This window comes from Mchenga conophoros, linkage group LG23 (assembly GCF_057382185.1).
Source record: "Mchenga conophoros isolate Kocher_MC1m ecotype Shallow Benthic linkage group LG23, M_conophoros_male_GT1.1, whole genome shotgun sequence".
NCBI lineage: Eukaryota > Metazoa > Chordata > Actinopteri > Cichliformes > Cichlidae > Mchenga > Mchenga conophoros.
Window position 1 is genome coordinate 15,706,518 of NC_140547.1, and position 14,804 is coordinate 15,721,321.

General features: G+C 42.2%; 1 protein-coding gene across 1 annotated transcript in view; it reads right to left on the minus strand.

Annotated features, from left to right (window-relative positions):
- slc1a7b (solute carrier family 1 member 7b) overlaps positions 1-14,804 on the minus strand; it is a 48,836-nt gene that overhangs the window by 33,578 nt on the left and 454 nt on the right. The gene's annotated exons all lie outside the window — the stretch shown is intronic.

A 14,804-nucleotide genomic window follows, 5' to 3' on the forward strand; every position in this document is an offset into this window, starting at 1 on the left:
TGTGGCTACAATGTAGCTTGCCATCACCAGTGTGTGAATGTGTGTGTGAATGGGTGGATGACTGGATATGTAAAGCGCTTTGGGGTCCTTAGGGACTAGTAAAGCGCTATATAAATACAGGCCATTTACATGTGAAAAATCTGTTACTGTTCTCTACCTTATTTAGACTACTGTGTGGAGATGGGCTTATTTTTATTGTATTTGTATTTATTTGTTCAAAATCGACTTGTCTGTCTGTCCATCCATTCATTATCCTCCACTTATCTGAAATCGTGTGTGCAGGACCTTGTGGAGCTCCTTTTGTGAGAGAGACTGTTGACGTGGACAAACAATCTCTGTAATCAATAAATTACGTAAACCAGCCAAACATGATTTCCTCAATCAGCAATGCTTTTCAGTGTGGTGATTACACATTTTTATTACAGGCACAATATCTGTAATCACAGCGTAGACAATTTTCTTCCCTGCAAAACTTCAGTTTACTATTTTACTTTTATGTTTTTTTGTTTTTACATTTTTTTGTATAGCTTTAGTCTTTTAATTCATTCTCACTACTCTCAGCCTAACATTCAGCCACATATTTTCTTTAGGAGTTGGTAGAGACCAGAAACAGTTAAACAATAATTTGTTTCTTTCAATGTGTAAAAATGCAGCTCTTTGTTTACGAGGTATCCATATAAAATGAAAGGTTGCAAGCGTTCAGTTGTGAAGACTCCTTGCCAATAGCAATCATGGTCTTTTGTGTTGATTGTTGGATGTTATACATTTAGTCACTCACAAAAAAATCTAGAAGAGCTGTGGCGGTGCACATTTTCACAGATAGGCTGAAAACAGGGCAGTGACCCCAAGCAAACAGATGTGGTGGCTTTAAAAACAGTCGGTGTCCTGAGCTAATCCCACTAGAAATTGGTGGGATGATACAAGGAGAGCATTTTACAGGAATTATTTATACAGGGAGGCAAATTGACAGGAATACACAGGCTCCAGTACAGCGCTGCAGTGATCTGAGCCCCTAGATCCCCTGGCAATATGATTGTGTTTGTGAGTTAGCCTTGGTCCAGACTTATCACCACCTAATTCCCTAATCATGATCAGACCCAAAGATACAAAGTTATTTATATTAAAAGCATTCAAAAAGCAACACAACTTGATATCTAACCAACCAAATTAAACACACACCATATTAATGTCTCATTTGAGTAAAACAGCACTTCTTTAGTAATTTGGGGAACAGGGGTACAAGTCGAACTCAAAAATATAACTTAGATCAAGCGCCTCTTTGCAAACATTATTAGATAAGCGTTTGAGTAGAGAATAATAATTCTGAGAGTCAGTCTTAATGATCTATAAATACCATTAGCCAGATTGAAATTCATCATAGTTGTTTGTTAAAGGAATTAATTTGTTTCTTTTAAAAAATATTTAGAGGAATAAAGGTCTGAAAATATTTTAAACTGTCCAAAATACAACTAGTAAAAAGAGAAATGAATGGCGCTGGCATGGAAGTGTAATATTGTTTTCCAGGGATAACAGAGGGAGTTCACTGAGGGGGGTTATTGCTGAAAGAGGACAGGAGTCAAGCTATCTGAGTATAGTGTGGAAGTGCAGCTGAATCCCATATCACAGCATTTATGAATTTATAAAGATAAATATCAATATATTGTTCACTTTGTTTTTGATGTTGTTCTATACTTTATCGCTGCTTTTAGCATCTGAGGTATGTCGCAAAATCCACACTGCTGTGCTGTCTGAGTCATCCATCATGCTGTGTCCCAACCTCTAAATGCAACTTCATTATGCTATTCATACTATTCACTGGTCATAGACTCTCCTGCTGCTGATTTGCAACTGTGGGCTTGCTCTTTATTGTTTTGATCTTGATATGGTGTCATTGCTTATCATTTTGTTAAACCAACCTAGTCATTTTCAGTAAAGTATCTTACCGCATTGATTGCACACAAAAATGTGGTCCCTGCACTTTTTGTATGAGATTAAACAGTTTCTGTTTGGTGTGTGGAACTGAGGAGAGAAGTGCTACAGTGGGGTGTTTCTTTAAAGAGGCTTTAAAAATACCTTAAGATGAGCACTGAAAAAATCTGATTTCTTAAACATTCCATCTCTCTTTGTACTTCATGTTAACCTTCCCTCTGCAACACTTTGGATCAGCTGGAGGTTTTTCAAAGAACTAAAGGGACATTCTTATAATAAAATTTTAAATTAGTCCAACTTTGAGGCAATAATTATATGGACTACGGATGTGTCATAAATAAAAGGGGGAGTAACAAAAAGAAAAAAACAAACAAACAGAAGAAAACCGTTACCATAAGAAAGTCACTGTGATGTCACCTTTAGAATGGAAAACTCAATGATTTATTCTTTACTTCTATATGTTTTCATAGGTAAACTGGGAGTTCATACAGTACATGCAGACAGTGTGTAGCAATTGATTAGCAGTAGTTAACTATATATATTTAATTCCCTTATTTGAGTTGTATGAAGCAGCATTAGCTTCTAGCTGGCAGACCAACTGCTGTGGAAAGTTGCTGACGTCACTCTATGTGACACAAATTGCTGCAGTTTTATTGACTTCAAGGACCAAAAAGGAAAAATCTTCCTTTTTCTTTTTTTGTTTCTGACATTCCTGCATTGTGAGTTATGTTCAGTAAACAGTCTGGCTGCAGAAGTCCATTCATCCATTTTAAAATGCTCATCTGGATGTAGATCGCACAGGCAGTGGTCTTAGCCAAAACCTCCCTCTCCATGCTTACCTCTTCCAGCACTTCTGAGGACAGACTGAGGGATTCCCAAACCAGTGGAGAGATGCAATTTCTCCAGCATCCTGTGTCTGAGCCTAGCCTCAACTAAGAGGCGTCCAGGAGGCACGCTCATCAGATGCCTGAATTAACTCCACTGGCTCTCTTCGATCAGAAGCAATGGCCCCACTCTAAGCCCTCCTGAATAACCAAGTTCCTGACCCCATAATGCTTTTGGTCTCTACCCACAACTCATACCAACAGTTTTTCATTAAAAAACAAAACAATAAAAATAAAACTGTAACTCTGAGAGAGGATGCACCTCACACCCAAGACACTGAGCAGAGAGCAAAACTAGAGAATTGTTTTTGGAAAGACACATTTTCATAAATAATTCAAGCTTCCTTGAAATATTAATGAAGGTCAAGGATTTTCCATTCAGAATAACTGTATTGTTACTAAACACAATTGCATTGTTAGTTTAATTTTCACCTTGTAAGGCTGTGTGTGTAACCGTGTGTGTGTGTCTGTGTTTGTGCACGATCAAAATGTCCGTTACTGTATATATGAGTTTTTTTCTCATATTTTGTCACAAAACATAAAAGGTGTTGACATGAATAAAGGTTTTTGCAGATGTGTGTTCGGTGACCCATTGATATGTAATAATGTCATAGTTACTGCAGTTTTTTTTTCTTTTACTTCAGATCGAACTTTTTTTTCTTTTTAAATTTTGGTTTAGCAACAAAATTGGCAGTTGCTTGCTTGATTGATTCTTGTAAATGTTGTTCCAGTCTTATTTATACTTCCAGGCTGTGCAAAGTGCAAAGTTAGTCTCTTATTATTTTAAAAGCAAAAACTGTCTAAGTTGTCACAAAAAAGAAAATGCTGCAAAGGTGTGGTGAACAAGAGGCGTCCAGCATGCTAAGAAGCTAAAAATGCCAGTACACTATCCATCAACTTATGAAAGTCATGTTTTGCACAGAGTTGATGAATGTAGGGATGGTGTCAGGGGGGAGGTGTACAGACAGTGGACTGAGGGTCTGCAGGGCGAAGTGGATGCATTATGATAGCTAAAGCGCTTTTCTGTTAAGCAGAGAGAGCTTAGTTTGCTGTGTAAGAGCAGGATTAGCACTTGCATACGACCAGCAGAGAAGGTCTGTTGCAGCTCTGCTCATCTTGCACTCAGGCATTAAGGGTCAATGTGCGTATGCCTGCATGTGTGTGTGCGTGTGCAGTGAACTGGGCAGTACAATTTGACAAGGTTCACCAACCAAGTGTGACACAATGAAGCATTAGAGTACAATAAACAGCATCACTGAGAAAAGTTCGTTATAGTTATATATACCAAACATGTTGTTTATGTTTTGTAATACAGCTATGTTGCATATATATATATATATATATATATATATATATATATATATATATATATATATATATATATATATATATATATATATATATGTCAGTGGCTTCTATCTCCTCCTTTGGCCAGCCTATTACCCCCAGCAGGGTACCTGACCACAGGCAGGGCGTACGTGTTGATGGCCCGGATCTTATTCTTACCATTCAGCTGACTCCTCAGGACTTGCCTGACCCTCTGCAGGTACTTGGTGGTTGCAGCTTTTCTAGCGGTCTCTTCATGGTTCCCATTCGCCTGCGGGATCCCCAGGTACTTGTAACTGTCCTCTATGTCTGCAATGTTGCCTTCTGGTAGTTCAATCCCCTCAGTTCTGACTACCTTCCCTCTCTTTGTTACCATCCGACTACACTTCTCCAGTCCGAACGACATTCCAATGTCATTGCTGTATAGCCTGGTAGTGTGGATCAGTGAATCGATGTCTCGTTCACTCTTGGCATACAGCTTGATGTCATCCATGTACAGGAGGTGGCTGACAACTGCTCCGTTCCGTAGTCGGTATCCATAGCCAGCCTTGTTAATGATCTCACTGAGGGGGTTCAGGCCTATGCAGAACAGCAGTGGGGACAGAGCATCTCCTTGGTAGATCCCGCACTTGATGGTGACTTGTGCTATGGGCTTGGAGTTGGCCTCTAGTGTTGTACGCCACATCCCTATTGAGTTCCTGATGAAGGCTCTTAGGGTCCCATTGATCTTGTACAATTCTAGGCATTCCAGTATCCAGCTGTGGGGCATTAAGTCATAGGCCTTCTTGTAATCAATCCAGGCAGTGCACAGGTTGGTCAGTCTGGTCTTGCAGTCTCGGCTGACTGTTCTGTCTACCAGTAGCTGGTGTTTTGCGCCTCTGGTATTCTTGCCAATTCCTTTCTGTGTCCCGCTCATGTATTGACCCATGTGCCTGTTCATCTTAGCCGATATGATGCCTGACAGGAGCTTCCATGTAGTACTGAGACAGGTTATTGGTCGGTAGTTGGAGGGGACCGGTCCCTTCTTGGGGTCCTTGGGGATCAGGACCGTCCGACCTTCGGTTAGCCATTCTGGGTGTCTCTCGTTAACTAGCAGCTGGTTCATTTGTGCTGCCAGACGCTCGTGGAGTGCAGTCAGCTTCTTTAGCCAGTAGGCGTGAACCATGTCGGGCCCTGGTGCTGTCCAACTCTTCATACTGGAGACCCTTTCTTGGATATCTGCCACTGTGATGGTTACTGGACCCTGTTCAGGGAGGTCGCTGTGGTCTGCCCTCAGATCCACTAGCCACTGAGCATTGCCGTTATGGGTTGCGTCCTTCTCCCATATGCCCTTCCAGTATTGCTCCGTCTCCAGCCTTGGTGGTGCTGTTCTCTTATTGTTCCCTTGCCACTGAGAGTACACCATTGCTGGTTCTGTGGAGAACAGCTGGTTTATTCTCCTGCCTTCTATCTCTCTGGTGTACCTCCTCAAGCGGCTGGCCAAGGCTATGAGTCTTTGCTTGGCAGTTTCCAAGGCCTCAGGTATGGACAGCTTGCTGTATTTCTTATGCACCTTCTTTGTCGCACCTTTCTGCAACTCCGTTAGTTGGCTAACCTCCCTCCGTGCTACTTTGATCTTGTCCTCTAGCCTCCTTCTCCATGGAGGGTACTGCCCCTTGTGGCTGTTCAACTTGTAGCCAAGCATCTCACTGATCACTGCTGCCGTATTGTAGATCAGCTTGTTAGTGTCGGTAATCGTGGTTGTAGGTATTGTCCGTAGTGCTGCATTAACATCATCTAGCAGACCTTCTGAGGGTACTTCACGTAATCTTGGTAACCGGCTACGGGGGATCCAGGTTTCAAGCTTGGCCATGATCCTATTTTTCAGGTCAGTTCCTCTCGCACTCAACGGTCCTTCTCCTATCGCACTTGGGGCTATGTACCCAATCTTGGGTGGGGGCGATGATATCTCCCCCCTGACCTGGCGTCCTGACTCCTCCTTGCCGTAGCATTTGTGTTGTACCTCGTCAATCTCTAGCTGTGAGAGCAGTCCCTTCTAGCTGTGAGAGCAGTCCCTTCTTCAGCACCCTGAGGCTGTACGCTAAGCGGAAGGAAGGGGGCCGGGGACTGGTGAGTGTCAGCACCACAGTCCAGGATGAGACAACGAACATCCAAGAATACATTGGGAAGATGGCCCCAACTGACCGAGTGCTCAGTGAATACCTCAGGCAGCAGAAACCCAAGAAAGAGGAGGGAGACGAGGAACCATCATGGAAGGACAGGCCCCTGCACGGTATGTACCACCGGCAGATAGAGGAGGTGGCTGATATCCAGAAATCCTACCAGTGGCTGGACAAAGCTGGACTGAAAGACAGCACAGAGGCACTAATCATGGCAGCACAAGAACAAGCTCTGAGCACAAGATCCATAGAGGCTGGGGTCTATCACACCAGGCAAGACCCCAGGTGCAGGCTGTGTAAAGATGCCCCAGAGACAATCCAGCACATAACAGCAGGGTGCAAGATGCTAGCAGGCAAGGCATACATGGAACGCCATAACCAAGTGGCCGGCATAGTGTACAGGAACATCTGTGCCGAGTATAACCTGGAAGTCCCGAGGTCAAAATGGGAGATGCCCCCAAGGGTGGTGGAGAATGACCGAGCTAAGATCCTGTGGGACTTCCAGATACAGACGGACAAAATGGTGGTGGCTAACCAACCAGACATAGTGGTGGTAGACAAACAGAAGAAGACGGCCGTAGTGATCGATGTAGCGGTTCCGAATGACAGCAATATCAGGAAGAAGGAACACGAGAAGCTGGAGAAATACCAAGGGCTCAGAGAAGAGCTCGAGAGGATGTGGAGGGTGAAGGTAACGGTGGTCCCCGTGGTAATCGGAGCACTAGGTGCGGTGACTCCCAAGCTAGGCGAGTGGCTCCAGCAGATCCCGGGAACAACATCGGAGATCTCTGTCCAGAAGAGCGCAGTCCTGGGAACAGCTAAGATACTGCGCAGGACCCTCAAGCTCCCAGGCCTCTGGTAGAGGACCCGAGCTTGAAGGATAAACCGCCCGCAGGGGCGTGCTGGGTGTTTTTATATATATATATATACACTCAACAAAAATATAAACGCAACACTTTTGTTACTGCTCCCATTCCCCATGGGATGGACGTAGAGACCTAAAATTCATTCCAGATACACAATATAACCATCCCTCCCAAACAGTGGTCACAAATCAGTCCAAATGTGTGGTAGTGGGCACATCTGCTATATTGAGATAATCCATCCCACCTCACAGGTGTGCCACATCAGGATGCTGATCTGACATCATGAGTAGTGCACAGGTGTACCTCAGACTGCCCACAACAAAAGGCCACCCTGGAATGTGCAGTTTTGTCTCACAGCAAAATGCCACAGATGCCACAAGCAATGAGGGAGCGTGCAATTGGCATGCTGACAGCAGGAATGTCAACCAGATCTGTCGCCCGTGCATTGAATGTTCATTTCTCAACCATAAGCCGTCTCCACAGGCGTTTCAGAGAATATGGCAGCACATCCAACCGGCCTCACAACCGCAGACCTCGTGTAACCACACCAGCCCAGGACCTCCACATCCAGCAGGTTCACCTCCAAGATCGTCTGAGACCAGCCACCCAGACAGCTGCTGGAACAATTGGTTTGCACAACCAAACAATTTCTGCACAAACTGTCAGAAACCGTCTCAGGGATGCTCAACTGCATGCCCGTCGTCCTCATCGGGGTCTTGACCTGACTCCAGCTCGTCGCTGTAACAGACTTGTGTGGGAAAATGCTCACATTCGATGGCGTCTGGCACGTTGGAGAGGTGTGCGCTTCACAGATGAATCATGGTTCACATTGTTCAGGGCAGATGGCAGCTGAGAATGTCCCAGTTCTTGCATGGCCAGCATACTCACCGGACATGTCATCCATTGAGCATGTTCGGGATGTGCTTGACCGGCGTATACGACAGCGTGTACCAGTTCCCACGAATATCCAACAACCTCGCACAGCCATTGAAGTGGAGTGGACCAACATTCCACTGGCCACAATTGACAATCTGATAGACTCCATGCGACGATGTGTTGCACTGCATGAGGCAAATGGTGGTCACACCAGATACTGACCGGTTCTGGGTCCCCAGACCCCCAATAGCGCAAAAAACTGCACATTCCAGGGTGGCCTTTTGTTGTGGGCAGTCTGAGGTACACCTGTGCACTACTCATGATGTCAGATCAGCATCCTGATGTGGCACACCTGTGAGGTGGGATGGATTATCTCAATATAGCAGATGTGCCCACTACCACACATTTGGACTGATTTGTGACCACTGTTTGGGAGGGATGGTTATATTGTGTATCTGGAATGAATTTTAGGTCTCTACGTCCATCCCATGGGGAATGGGAGCAGTAACAAAGGTGTTGCGTTTATATTTTTGTTGAGTGTATATATATATATATATATATATATATATATATATATATATATATGTATATGGGATTGGAAAAGTTACTTTACAAAATGTGAGCTGTGAGTTTGAAAGCTGTAGGTTCTGGAAGCTTCAAAGAGAGGCATTATTGGTGGGATAACTGAAAATATAGGTTCCAGAACTTGTAAAGCTTTCTGCCAAGAAATGATATTATTTCCACAGCTTATGTCATCATGTCAGACCTGCTGAACATTATTTCTTATTTAATAGAACTGTTATCTCTGGCGCCAAAGGACATCTTATGTCATGGTGCTTGTACCATAATGGACTCCTTGTATTTCTAATACCTCAGTTTCCCTTCAGTGCTTCCCTGTCTGCTTCCCTGCTTGTTTTTCCTTCACTTTTTCCCCAGTTTTATTTCAAAAATTCAAAAATCTTATTGCTGTCATCAGTTTCACCTGCTCCTATTAGTTCTGCTCTTTGTTTAGTCCTGTTTCTCTCTCATTCTGTCTGTTTGTCTTATTTACACTTCACTCTTCCTTTTGTTTACCCTCACCCTCTGGACCAGCACTTTCAGTTGCAAAGTGATTGCACAGGTTGCCTAGTGGGAGGCGACTTGAAGGCTTGCAAATAGTTACAATTTATAATTTAATTTGTTGCACTTGCAGAAAGATAACCAACATATTGCAACCAATCAGAATTAGTCTTTCCTACAGAACACAATGTGATGTTCTTTATTGTGAGGGTTTTTTTTATCCGTATGTAGAGGGTAACAGATTTGCAGTAGACTTACAACAGATTTATCACACTTAATCAGACAAAGGAGTGCATGTAATTGCCTGCCTAACTCCATTCAAACACAAATAAACAGCAGGCTGACTCTGTCTAATTGCCACTTTATCACAAGTTACAAAGTTACTTTGAAGATGGCATGTGACCGTGACCAGTCTCAGACTTGGCTACCATCTTTGAAGCAACCAAATGAGTGACAGCAAGATCATAACTACACTGGTCATACTTTTTATTTGATAAATATTCTTCTTCTGTTTGCATTAAGGTCATTTTAAAATACACATACCACACTGGCTGCAACCAGATTCATTGAACAAAATGACAATACCTTGACACCTTGAGATGTGAAAATGCCCAGCACCACAGCTGCAGTTTGATTCCAGCTAGTGACTTGTGCTGCCATTCCTTCAAATTTCTAATCTGCCTCTTTGCTGTTTATGAAGCAACGAGGAAAGACAAAAGTGCAAAAAACCCAGAGAAACGCAAACCCGAATCTGACTTTGTGGTCTTTACTAATTCATTCTCACATCAAATATGCAGAAATAGTTTTCCTCTTTCAGTATGAAACAGGGGTTTTCTCTAATGTTGTCTTTCCTCTGCAATATAAAAGGCTTTGAGGCAGCTGCTTTTATAACATCGTGCTATAGAAATAAAACTGAGCTGAATTAATTTGAAAAGTATGGAAAACAGACTATTCGAGTTTAGCTGCTTCACCTTGGGGCTTTCAGTCACTCTGAAAAAAAAGTGTAGGTCTAATCAGTGCTTCAGTCAAAAATATACAAGAGCCACTTTATTAGGTACACCTCTTCAAAAGCTCATTAATGCAAATATTTAATCAGCCAATCAGATCACGGTGACTCAGTGCATTTAGGAATGCAGGCATGGCCAAGATGACCTGATGAACTTCAGACAAAGCATTAGAGCATAAGATAATTTAAGTGACTTAGAATACGGCTGTTACTGGCAGACGGCCTAGTCTCAGTATTTTTGAGAAGTTTGAGTAGTTTTGATGTGCACTGAATGGTGTATGAATGAAGTCTGAATGATAAAGTCTATCTATCTATGCATCTGCAGCAGCTGAAGACCACACCAGGTGTCAGACAAGAACAGGAAACTGAGACCACAATTCACACAGGCTCAACAAAAGTTTGTAGTAGGAAGTTAGAGAAAATGTCACCTGGTTTAATGATTCTCATTTTCTGCAGCAACGTTTGGATTGTAAGATTGTCACACTTTGGCATAAACAACATGACAGCCTCAATCCAACCTGCCTCGTATCAGTGGTTCAGGCTGGTTATGATGTAATGTTGTGTGTTTATTGGCACATTTTGGGCCCTTTAGTACAAATAGTGCACTGAGCCTTGTTGCTGACCATGTCCAGCCCTTTCTGACCACAGCTGCTTTCAGCAGAATAATGAACCATATCACAAACCTCCAGTCACCTCAAACTGGAATCTTGAACATGACTGCACTGTATTCAAATGGCCTCTGCAGTCACCAGAGCATCTTTGAGATGTGGTGAAACAAGGGATTCACATCATGGCTTTGATATACAATCTGCAGCAACTCTGCTTTCATGTCAATATGGATCAAAATCTCTGAGAAATATTTCCAGTGTGTGTGTCCCTGTGGCAAAATATTTTCCCGATGACAATCACCAGCTCCACCAGGTATTTGTGCATCTGTCTGTTGCGATCTCATCACAGAAATAATCTTGAGTTATTTTTACATTCTTTGTCAGTCTAACTGTGAAATTTGCAACTAATGGGCTGCTTCTACAGACTTCCATTATACTGTAATCTAGTCACCCACCCAGTACCCAGTCCTACACTTGTACTTCATATATTCCTGTGCTAAAAAATGTTAGGATGTCTCTTCTCTTCAGATTTTAATTCCTTTGAATATTATCTTTGTTTTTGTTTTTTCTTCTTTTTTCATTTTTCTGCTGCACAGTCCAATCCCCCTGCTCCCCGAAACAAGCTAAGTCTTATCTCACATACACACAGACAAACACAAAAACACACTTAAAAAGATTAGCTGTACTTCCTGTTTATGCCCTGAACCCCCAAACACAGAGAGGATCTGTGTTTGGGGGTTCAGAGCAGAAACAGATAATCTGCCTTGAAACATAAATGTCTTCTGTGTAGGTTGCGATGAGCCCCACTGACAGGCACTTTTATTTGATGTACAATTAGAGAAAGCATTTATTTGATTGGATTGTAATCCCCTATTGTGAGAGTAAAGGAGCCACAAGCTATTTTTAGGTCTATTTGAGAATTTGACAGAGCTTTAGACAGAAGGCTGATGGGAAAGAAAAAGGCTGCATTTTGTTTACGGATCCCATTAAAGCTGCTTGTTGACCGAAGCAACTTTACTGTAAATGAATGCTTAGGTTTCCTGTACATGCTTTAATAAATTAATGACAACAAACATGAATACACACACACAGGAACACAAATACTTCCTCTGCACGAGGGATATAATAAATATAGCAACTAAGTTATTGTTTTCTCTTTTGGTTTAAATTCTCTTATATAGTAACAGCACAGCATCACCAGAAAAACAACTGTAAAGGGGTTCAAATGGCCAGTGTTTATGTAGTATGTGGTGTTATTTAGAAATTTAGAGTAAGCGAGAGACACTGTATTGCCTTTGCCAAGTATTTGCTTATCTGCCTTCACATGTATATGAACTTGAGTGACATCACATTCTTAATCCATGGGGTTTAATATGATGTCAGCTCACCCTTTGCAGCTATAACAGCTTCAACTCTTCTGGGAAAGGATTTCCACCAAGTTTAGGAGCGCGTTGAAATTTTTGTCCATTTTTCCAGAATGACATTTGTGAGGTCAGACACCGATGTTGGATAATCATCCATGTCTTTATGGACATTATTTTGTGCACTGTTGTGCAGTCATGTTGGAACAGGAAGGGTCCATCCCCAAACTGGTCCCACAAAGTTGGGAGCATGAAATTGCCAAAAATGTCTTGTTATGCTGAAGCATTAAGAGTTTCTTTTACTGGAACTAAGGTGACTGAGGGCAGCTCGTGAAAAACAAGCCAATGCTGTAATGCCTCCACCATCAAACTTTAGACTTGGCACAATGCAGTCAGACAAATACCATTCTCCTGGCAACTGCCAAATCCAGACTAATCCAATGGATTGCCAGACAGAAAAGTGTGATTCGTCATTTCAGAGAGCACATCTCTGAGAGCGCACCACTGCAACTGACGTTTGGTTTAGATGCAACTGCTCGGCCCACTCCATGAAGCTCTCTACGCACTCTTCTCGAGCTGATTGGAAGGTCACGTGAAGTTTGAAGGTCGCCCTGTGATTTTACGTGGCCTGCCACTTCTTGGCTGAGTTGCGATCGCTCCCAATCGCTTCAACACTAACAGATGACTATAGAATAGTCAGCAGTCTGTAGTGAGCACAAGTTGCACAAGTAGCATCCTACCAGAGTACCGTGCTGGAATGCACTAAGCTCCTGAGAGCGAAGATGAATATTAATATAACCAGGTTAAATTTTGATATGGCTTTAAGCTATACATCATACATAATCATACATATGTATGGTACTTTGAGTAGCAGGTGGATGCTGACACAGGAGACTGCAGGCCAATCACTTTCTGTCTGCTATGCTTTACCTCAGGCGATATGAGCCACTGAACTAAATCTCTCGACCTTGTTCATTTTGGAGCGCTTTGGAGCCTTGAAAGGAGTAAAATATCTGAGAAAATAATATGATCTGCTGTGCAGTTAACTGTGCCAACAGACCAGGAGGGCTGCACTTCAGTTAGTGAATTTCTGGTATTTTATTTGTAGGCATCTAGCTGGCCCTATGTTATGAGTTAGCTTCTGCTACCTAATATTTGGACTGCAGCTTCTTATCCATTTATGGCTACTTGTTAAATGTTAAATTCAGAGGGCTCATATTTGCTTTTGGGAGTCACTGGCAATCAGCAAATTTTAATGCACACGACTATGGTTTGATATATGAACAAGTAAACAGCTTTTGCTTACTATACTTATTCCTTTTATTATAGTGGCAGCTAAAAGTTTCCCCTTCAGTAGAAGTGATGCAGAGCTAAGTGCATCGTTTTGTGTTTTGTGTTTTGTGTTTTGTGTGTCTCTCCTCTCTGAGTCAGCTGCAGTAATGAAATGACTACCAATAACATCACCATGTACCAGTGACTGACATGTATGCTGAATATAGAATAGACAATTGCCTACTAATTAGGTAACTTTCAGCTTCAAAGCAGTGTGCAAGGAGTGGATCACTTCCAGTGTAGATGCAGCTTCCGCCCCCCCCCCCCCCCCCCCCCACACACACACACACACTCCAGAGACATGAATGCATTCCCAAGGCGTTTCCACCCAAATTTATCAATCACAGCTCAGTAGAATTCAATTTTTATTCATTCATCCAAAAGATTTCAACACTAATGGTCTAAATCTCAAAGTACTGCTTAGGAAGGTAGCTAGATGAGTACACAGTGCTTTTCTTTCTTGTTTTTATTCAGTTTCATGCATGTTTTTACCTTTAATTTATGGTGGAAAAAAACTACTTTAGTCACTCGTGTTGTATGAATGAGCAGTTCTTAGGAAAGCTAAGACCCACAACTTGCACAGCCACTTTGAACAGGAACAATCACACATCCATTTGGTGAGTGTATTCTTCTTGCTGTGCTCTTTTCAAAAAGGAACTTTATTGCTCCTGCATGTGTTTAGGAGACATCTCTACCCAAAACAGTTACACTCTATCCAGACAGAAGCAAATGTAAAATCAGTGCAAAGACACATTAAAGCAGGAGTACCATCAAGAGTGTGCTAATATAACTTTTCACTCATTTAGCAGAAAAACAAACGCATCATTTCTTTTGAAAATTTTACAATAACACTTTTGCTGAAGCCTCTGACTGATTTGCTTCCACAATGTTTTTCCAGCTCTTCCCCAATAAACTTAGGAATTTAAATATGGATACTGCTGGTCTTTCCATCCAGTGTTTCAGGTTATTATCTCGCTATACACTAAACTCCTGGCTAGCCAGTCTTACTCGCTTTGTTATTGCCTGTTTCCTCACCATTCTAGCAATACACACAACTACTTCCTGCAATGCATTATAATCCTCATTATTGCAGAGAGTGTAGTACAATTTTATCAAATACAACCAGAGGGTTTTTCATTCTCCTGTGGGAATTATTGCGATCGCTTTCAAATTGTTATTATTTGATATTGTTATGAATGCAGTAGGTTTCCTGGAAATAAGGTCTGTTTTCTGAAAATTCAGACGATTTTTAGTTTTTGATGACAGCCTTTATTAAACAGTACAAGGGTAAGCACTTTATCACTTAGCCAATATGCAGTTTAGGGTTAAAGGCTGAACTTCAATAAAACTGGGAAAATATTGGTATGAATAATAATGCTTTACATGGCTAATATAAGC